Source organism: Alosa pseudoharengus, unplaced genomic scaffold, assembly GCF_046254945.1.
Source record: "Alosa pseudoharengus isolate Yale_2024_CS ecotype anadromous, Long Island Sound unplaced genomic scaffold, YU_APseudo_1.1 YU_APseudo_1.1_scf_7, whole genome shotgun sequence".
Classification (NCBI taxonomy): domain Eukaryota; kingdom Metazoa; phylum Chordata; class Actinopteri; order Clupeiformes; family Clupeidae; genus Alosa; species Alosa pseudoharengus.
Genome location: NW_027468859.1, coordinates 13,231,105 through 13,239,212, shown reverse-complemented (window position 1 = coordinate 13,239,212; position 8,108 = coordinate 13,231,105). Strand labels below are relative to the sequence as shown.

Sequence of the window (8,108 nt, the reverse complement as noted above, 5' to 3'; positions counted from 1 at the left end):
TTAAATTGTCCAAGTGCATAATGGATGAGGAATGTGCACAGACAAACGTGAAGGTGGAAAAGGAATATGTTCTCATAGTGAGAAATGCTTTGCCTTTTACCTAGTCCGATCCAAGCCATCACACCCAACACAGACACAAGACAAAAGTCACATAAACACTAGGCAGTAACATCACTGGAGTTGTCAATTCAATGATGATTTATAGTAGGAAAACAAAGTACGTCTGAAAAAGTGGGATTGAGGAAATCGAGTAGAAATTGATACCTCATGGGGCAAATAGTGTGCACGAGCACAACCTACAAGTGCATGTGGTAATTTCAGTACGATATTCACCTCCACAGAATTCTGCCCATTTACTTACCTTTCATCTCAACATCTTGAAAACATCTTGTCTGCCAGAAATACATGAATGTCATCCATATAAAGAGACAGGTATTAATTGTCATCTGGCATTTTGACTTTGGCTTCAATTTTAACAAACTGTCTGAAACAAGAGTGCCTCAAGTCTGGATCTGCTGCCAGGTTAATCAATAAAGTCTGTGTCTGTGGAGCGCTCGTGGCTAAACAGGTACAGAATGACCTCTAATTATAGCCCAAGCACATCTTATAAACAAACACACATTTCATTGTTGACAGGAAATGTGTTGTTGATGCTGTTCACATGTCCGACCAGCCATGACGGTACACACAATAATAAGCAAATAAACACTCCAGCCTCAGAGTTCAGTCCAAACCCTGTGGCGGATCTGGGCCGAGTCTGGTGAGCCCACGCCACATCCGGGCCTGATCTCACTCAGATGCTATATCTGGGGCTATTTACCGGACCCGGCCACCCTAAAATATAGAACTCATTTCCAGATCCATCTCCCACATTCTGATTATTCCAGACAGGACAGCGAGGGTCTGAATTACCGCTTTTTACAGACCTGTTTGTTTTTACGTCCCGTAACCAGGCAACCGCCATCCCCCTCGGTTTCGAATGGACCACCTTGAGCGAGACGGCACATTTTTCAGACGAGGAGGAGAACGACGAGAGGGAGGGATGGGGGGTGGGGGTAAATGGGGGGGGGGGGCTTTTCTTCCCTTCCCTTCCTTTGCCTGGTTTTCTCCGTGGCCAATGCAATTTTGGTCTGAAAAGGCCCTCATGTTTCCTTTCCTTTTTTACATACTGTTCTCCACCAAAGAATATGTTATAAAGGTTTTACTAATGGATTTGATTCCTTAAAGTCCAGATTAGATTGTATGTTATAGTGGATTAAATAGATTTAGAATAAGAGGATTACGGAGCCAACAGCCTTTCTGTGTTCACGATGGCCCGTTTATCGCTCGTAGCCCTTTCTCTTAACGCACCGGAAACAACTACTTGTCAACGGTTCATTCAATTATGATCACATACTCATTCACGTCTGCAGTGCAGTCTATAGCCTCCAGATGTAACAGAAAAGCACTGGTGCACTCAATGGTATCGATTTTGATTATGTGTTTGTTGAGGTATCTGCTGGAAACAGCAGCAGCATGTGGTCAATCAAATCTGACATCTAGTGATGGCATGGATTTCCGAGAGGTCTGACCATTTCAGTAGTCTCTAAGCTGTATTAATAACTCTTAAAACACTTAAAAAGCAAACTTTTCTTTCAAAAGAAAACTGGCCTTTAGGGCCAGTTTCTCTGAGACACTTTGTATTTGCCATCATACTATGTTGTAACTGCCACAATCATTCTCTAAAAATGTTTCTGCAGACTCTCTGATGAGAAACCTCTTCTATGGTAGTTTTGCTTGGTCTAATATTATAAGCTTTATGATATAATTTTAATTTTAAAATAATTTTAACCTAACCAATTAAGCTTTATTTCCTTCAAGCAGGTTTTGATTCAACACATTCTTCTGAAGGTAACGTGATGCCAGATACTGCACAGACAATGCACAGACTGCTGTCCCCAAACAACAAGTGAGTCCCACCGGCATCTACATCTACACAGGATGTAGCTGCCCTCAGATATCTCACAATGCACAGCAACATAGGACTCACTGTCAGATATACAGGATTTGTTCACACTAATTGCATTGTGTGGTGCTGTTGAATTTTCGCATTATTATTACTATTAACAACACATTCATTTTGATCACCTCAGATCTATAAGTGAGTCTAGAGACTAAATAGCAGTTGGTGTTAAACAATAATGGCTTGACAGCAATGAAGTACTGAGACAAAGCTTACAAATGCTGAAGCATCTCATTAAACCGCCACTTCTAGTACTACAGCCGACTACTTTAGTTTACTGCTTTCTTCCATTCAGAAAGTGTACAAAATAAGACCAATGACACACTATGTAGATGATTCTTTTGTATCACAGGTCTTGCCCTAGGCCTGTAAATTGTCTTGACTCAGCAGCATCATGGGAGTTGGAGTCTATGCACCACAAGGTTGTGGGTCTCTTGTGAAAGGCATAGCCGTGGTGGGCTCAGCTCCTTACATGACTTATCTGATGGGCCACAATGCAGATGTGCGCTCTTGATTCTAAAACTTCTGCTCACCACTTATTCACTAACATCACTTTGACAACTCCGTAGAGGGAGGCCAAGTATGTATCACTGCAAAGCATCTGGACACAATGATTATGAATTTTACATCCTTTGAACAGCCCGCACCCCGTGTCAAATTCAGAAAAAGAAAAAGAGAGTGAGAAACAAAGAAAGAAAGAAAAAGAGAGAGAGCATCATCGTATTTAATGGAGGGAAGCTGGGTCTATCGAACACCATCACTGAAGAAGGATGCTGCGATCACATCAGCACACACGGGCAACCAATCAAGCACCTCCCCACAGAGCCGTGAAGCAACGCACCACAGTCAGCCTACTTCTGAATCCAATACTGATTCTTCATTTGTCACATCTAAACTATTTACAGGAAGCAAATCAGCTCCTCTTGTTCAAACATTTGTATAGGAATCCCAGTGGAGTCACAGAAAGAGAATTTAGTGCAGAGAGAGAGAGAGAGTGCTAAAAAGACAAACGACTTATCTCCTCTATGCATAAGCTTGCATGCCTCCTAGGGAGCTATATGGAGATATGAGTTATGTTTTTCTGTCTTTCACTGCTGGCACCTGCCTGGGTCACGTTTCCCAAAACCATAGTTGCTAACTAACCTGAAACGTAATGACCCCGGGACTTCTGTCTATCTCATACAAAACCAACAAGAGAAACGGCAAGAATCTAAACACAGAAGACTCTGGCAGCACCAGGAACAACATATGTGGCAATTGCACCACTATCAGTCTCTATTATGCAAAGTGAATTATGGTACTGGACAGACATAGAGTAACCAGTACATTATCAGTACTGTGTCAGTGTTGACACAGACCACAACTGGACAGTGGCATGCCATTGACACCCCATCATTAAATGACTGACCATTCCCTGCCATCAGTCAGTGATTACAAAAGCCGTCTCCCGCCATGTTATATTTGGGGGTATTACAGGAGATGGCGAAGGAGAAAAGCACAATCCCACTCTCAACTTGTGACAGACAGGACGGAGATCTGAGCCCTGGCCAATCCACTGGGCTGATGCCCGCCCCTGTCCCGAGGATAATCTAGCATGGTTTGACACAGGACTCCAGGATTCAATCACACACACACACACACACACACACACACACACACACACACACACACACACACACACACACACACACACACACACACACACACACACACACACACACAGAGAAAGAGTGAGAGTCAATACACACTTTCTTACTTAATGCCCAGCAGCACATTTCAAGGTGGACAAGAAGAGGTTTGGGATGCACATGGATGACATGCGGTCACATTTAGGTCTGTTCCTGGACTAACTCAAGCATAAATGTGTCAGATAAGTCTCGGTAGCCTATCCTGACCCAAGCCCATGTAGATGTCATGACCAATTGAACAATAGAAATTAACCATGCAGCATACATTAAGCACACTGACCAAGTACTGTGTAAGTATTGAGAAAAATAATAAAATTATTAACTTGGGACAGAACGCCTCCTGTGTTTAAATCAATAAAAATAATATTCAAGGACAGTAACCATTCATTTCAACAATCTATAAATAGCCAGACATCTGACAGGTTTGTGAGGAAACAAAGATGTTGAACAGGGCCAGCGCAATGCACAGCTGGTAGGCCTATGCCAACTGGAATGATGGAATAATATTAAATCTTGTACAACATAATCACAGCAAATATACACATACAAAGCTCAATGCCACTGACGGCCTACTAGCCCAATAAGTTAAGGGTACGAAGGAGGCAACCATGGTCCCATAAAATGGTAACACACTTACATCTGCAATGCCCGGGATCAGAGAGTAGCCTACTATATAATTGTCATATTTGACTACCGGTATTTGAATTTGACACTGATAATCACTTGGACAGTGTTACCTGGAAAAGCTCCTTGCGTAAAGTCACGAAAGGAGAAACGTGAAGTCGCCCTTACCTGCACACAAATAGCCCAACGCTGTTGCGATCGAATCCGGTTTCAATGGTAGTTTATGCAACTTACATTTCCGCTGCTAAATAATATTCCGTTCAGTAGCAGAGGCTGGTGTGTTTTACTTAACCAACTCGAGTTGTGTTTAACTTAGATGGCTAATTTCCGTGCAGTAACAGGGACGTCTGCGGAGGATGCTGGACAATCATTTTACGGCGAAAGGCGTGAGAGGAAACCCGCATGAATGTACGCCTACCAGCTCAGAGGAAGCATCCCTCGACAGAGTACCAGGTTATTATACGAATTAAACCATGCTATCGTAAAGTCATGCCTTTCACCTACGAACAAATTGTTCCGTACGTCAGTACAATCAATAACCCAAGCGCATGTAGCGCGCAAAATGACGCGAGTTTAATGTCTTATTCATAAGAAAGAGGGTGTATGGTAATTCTACACGTGCCACATGTTGTCTCGTAACGCATTAGTTAACCTCGGTTAAGTAGGATTCAGGCCTAACTAGACTGTGCGTTTTAAGAGGCGCTCCATCACATCCCACAATGGTAACAACCCAACCCCTGAGCGTCAGTTAAACACACTGACATAGTAAGATAATACAACCTCAGAAATACACTTCGAAACTTTACGTACCCTGCGATTCAGAAGGAACACCGGCTCATTGCTTGGAAGCTTTGGTGACTTGTTCGGGTTGCTGTGTCCATCAATATCCTCAGTGTAAATGGCACCCCTACACACACTCCGCGACTCCCTCCGTACTCCCATTAAGCTTAGCAAGCCCTTGTCTGAAATTCAGCCCGTATCGCAGTCCTATCTGCAAGGTCCTATCGCCGTCGTTTTCAGCGCCGTCACCTCATTTGGCTTTTCCCCTGATGCAGAGTTCAGTGTGTAATGCAATAAGCCTAATATAAATAGCATTTTTACTTAAACTGATGCATTACAAAGAGTAGAAATGCATTTACAATCACAGTAAACGAAAAATGTTCACCTCGAAGAAATGCACAATAAATTAGGCAGGGCAGATGTCCAGTTTTTATGATAGATTCTGAGCAAAAGTTTTTGTTTTTTAAATAAAAAAGAAAAATAATGATAATACAAATAGGCCTTTAATGACAGCCCGTATAACCTCGTTGTGTGTATATTTATGAGTAGACAGAATGAGCGGGCATTATTTTTGTGGGATAATGTACAGGTTTTGCACTTCACTTCACAGACAAGATATAATAGGCTAGCCTAACAGCATTAAACTGCCTACAATCCCATCATTATGATGTAGCCACAATAGTCATGGCCATGTCTATCTATTCTATAACATTTGCTACAACAGCAGGCCCCCGGGTTTGCTTATTTTATTTGCCGATACTACGCCTATTGTGTGTGTGTGTGTGTGTGTGTGTGTGAGTGCGTGCGCAATGTGCAAAACACTACAGTATTCTTAGAAGCCTCGAGGAGGCGAAGGTAAGGGTTGTTTTGAGTGTTTCTTTCACCTCCGGAGGGAGCGCTTTCTCCCCCCGGACTTTCCCCGCGCTGCTACCCGTAAACACGCATTACTAAGCGGGAAAGCCCTCCATTCAACTCGCCCCGTGCTGGGGAAGGTTATAGCCTTAATGTGAAACCACACTCAAATAGTCAGAAAACAAACTTATTATGCTTCATTCGTCCGTGCATGTATGCCTGTGAAAGTCACACAGTGGCAAATAACAATGGATTTAGAAGATGCGCAATTGACATATTGCAATCTTAATATTTGTGCTCAGCGTTTTAATACCAACATAAAAATGAATAGCCTATCCTATGTTCAATGTGATGGAGTAAGTACATTGCGTCAATTGAGAAATTACGATTTCGAAATAAAAAATACACTAGAATAACACGTGTAATGTAGCACTTTGGAAATATATTGTGCAATGCATTCCGCAATTGGCAACCGAATGTGCAATTTTGTCATGCAATTTGTGCTAATAGACTTTCATAGAAAACGTAAAGTGTAACTTATTTAAAAAAGTGTTACTAATAAATAACTATGTAATAGAACGTTTTCAAGATTATTCTAAAATGTCCTTATATTTACTTTTCTTTTAATGCTTAATATTTGCAATGCCCTAAAAAACTCATAATATGAACCCCCCCCCCCAAAGAAAAAAAAAAAAAGTTCTTGATGATGTACAAGGCCATAAGCAAAAATATTTACACAGTGAAAGTTCTTTGTATCTTTAACAATGCTTTAGATAAGTTCAGTGATATATGTTTTTTTTATTTGTTTATATATTATTGTTGTATTCATTATTTCTATAGGCTATTTTATCTATCATTGTTCTTGACCCATCTTCACTTTCTCCCTCTCTTGCTGTCTCTGTATGTCTGTGTGAGATGATGATGATGATGATGATGATGTGTTAAGTTAAAAGACTCTTAGTTGATAGAATCTTGTTATAATACTATTACAGTGGAAAAGGAATCACAGACCCCTGGCTAAACATAAAGCTCTGTGAGCCAATGTATCCCTTTTAATCAACGTTAAACCTTAATGGTCAAAGTGGAATGGTGGATGACCTTTAAATGCCTGGACATGACATGGACAGCTAAAATGACCCATTCGCTACATTACCTAAAACCTCACTTTCCCTGGGATGACTCAACACTGACAAAATAATAATTTAATGTGTTGAATGCATACTTACATGTTATTAGAATTGTCAACTTTATTAATTTTTTAATTCCATATTTCAAACTTTCCCCGTAAAACACAAACAAAACACCCATTTTTGAAACCCAAATGTTAGGTTTAAAAATCCAGGGTGCCAACTGACACCAAACTGGGATTGGTCACAGCATCTCATCAAAACATCACAAGTTACCGGTACTGTATGTCCTCACTCAACTCGTGCCCACACAACATGGAAAAGGAGATTGGATTTGTACTTCTTTAAACAGAGCAATTATGTTTGCAGTTCAACCGCCTTTTACTGAAAAACTGTTATGAATGTCAAACTCCTTGTGTGTGATATTTTAAAGCCAACTACACAAACTACAACCCTGACCTCATCAGTGAGTGCTTCCAATTTAATTGCATTGGTTGACTGGACAAAAATGTTGTATATGATTTGAAAACCGGTCCAGCATAACCTTGAGGTATACAGTAGCGTCTCCAGGTCATGGCCGTTCTCTTTGCACGGTGGACAGGGCAAGGGCTGAAACAAAGCATCAAAGCTTTTGGCCAATACAAGACAAAAATTACTGAAAGATGAAACAAGACACAATGTTGAAGGCATGAGAAAAATTATAAGAATAAGAAGATCAGTAAAACCTCACCTAAAAGACAAGGTTTTGACCAGGTTTCTCTGAATAAGACTGAATAAGTATAAGACAAATGACACACTAGTACAGGGTGAACATGGCCAAAAATGACCAGCCTCTGACCCACCAATGGTCTACAGATGTCCTTGTCACAAACAAATTAGTCATGTAAGCCCTTGTTGATCCCCACACGAATGGTTTGTGAGAACAGCCAGAATATTGAATTGTCTGTGAAATTGCGCCTGGGAAACGGATGCGTAATGGACCCATAAATACAAATGTTTCGACCAGGAGGAGACGTGAATTGGCCAGGAAGGTGT

General features: G+C 41.2%; 1 protein-coding gene across 1 annotated transcript in view; it reads right to left on the bottom strand.

The window, feature by feature from the left end:
* LOC143109090 (RAC-alpha serine/threonine-protein kinase-like) overlaps positions 1–5,239 on the bottom strand; it is a 40,213-nt gene extending 34,974 nt beyond the window's left edge. Inside the window, exon 1 of the mRNA XM_076271688.1 lies at positions 5,125–5,239. The gene's annotated coding sequence lies outside the window, so the exon portion shown is untranslated. The remainder of the gene's footprint in view (positions 1–5,124) is intronic.
* Positions 5,240–8,108: the final 2,869 nt, after the last annotated feature.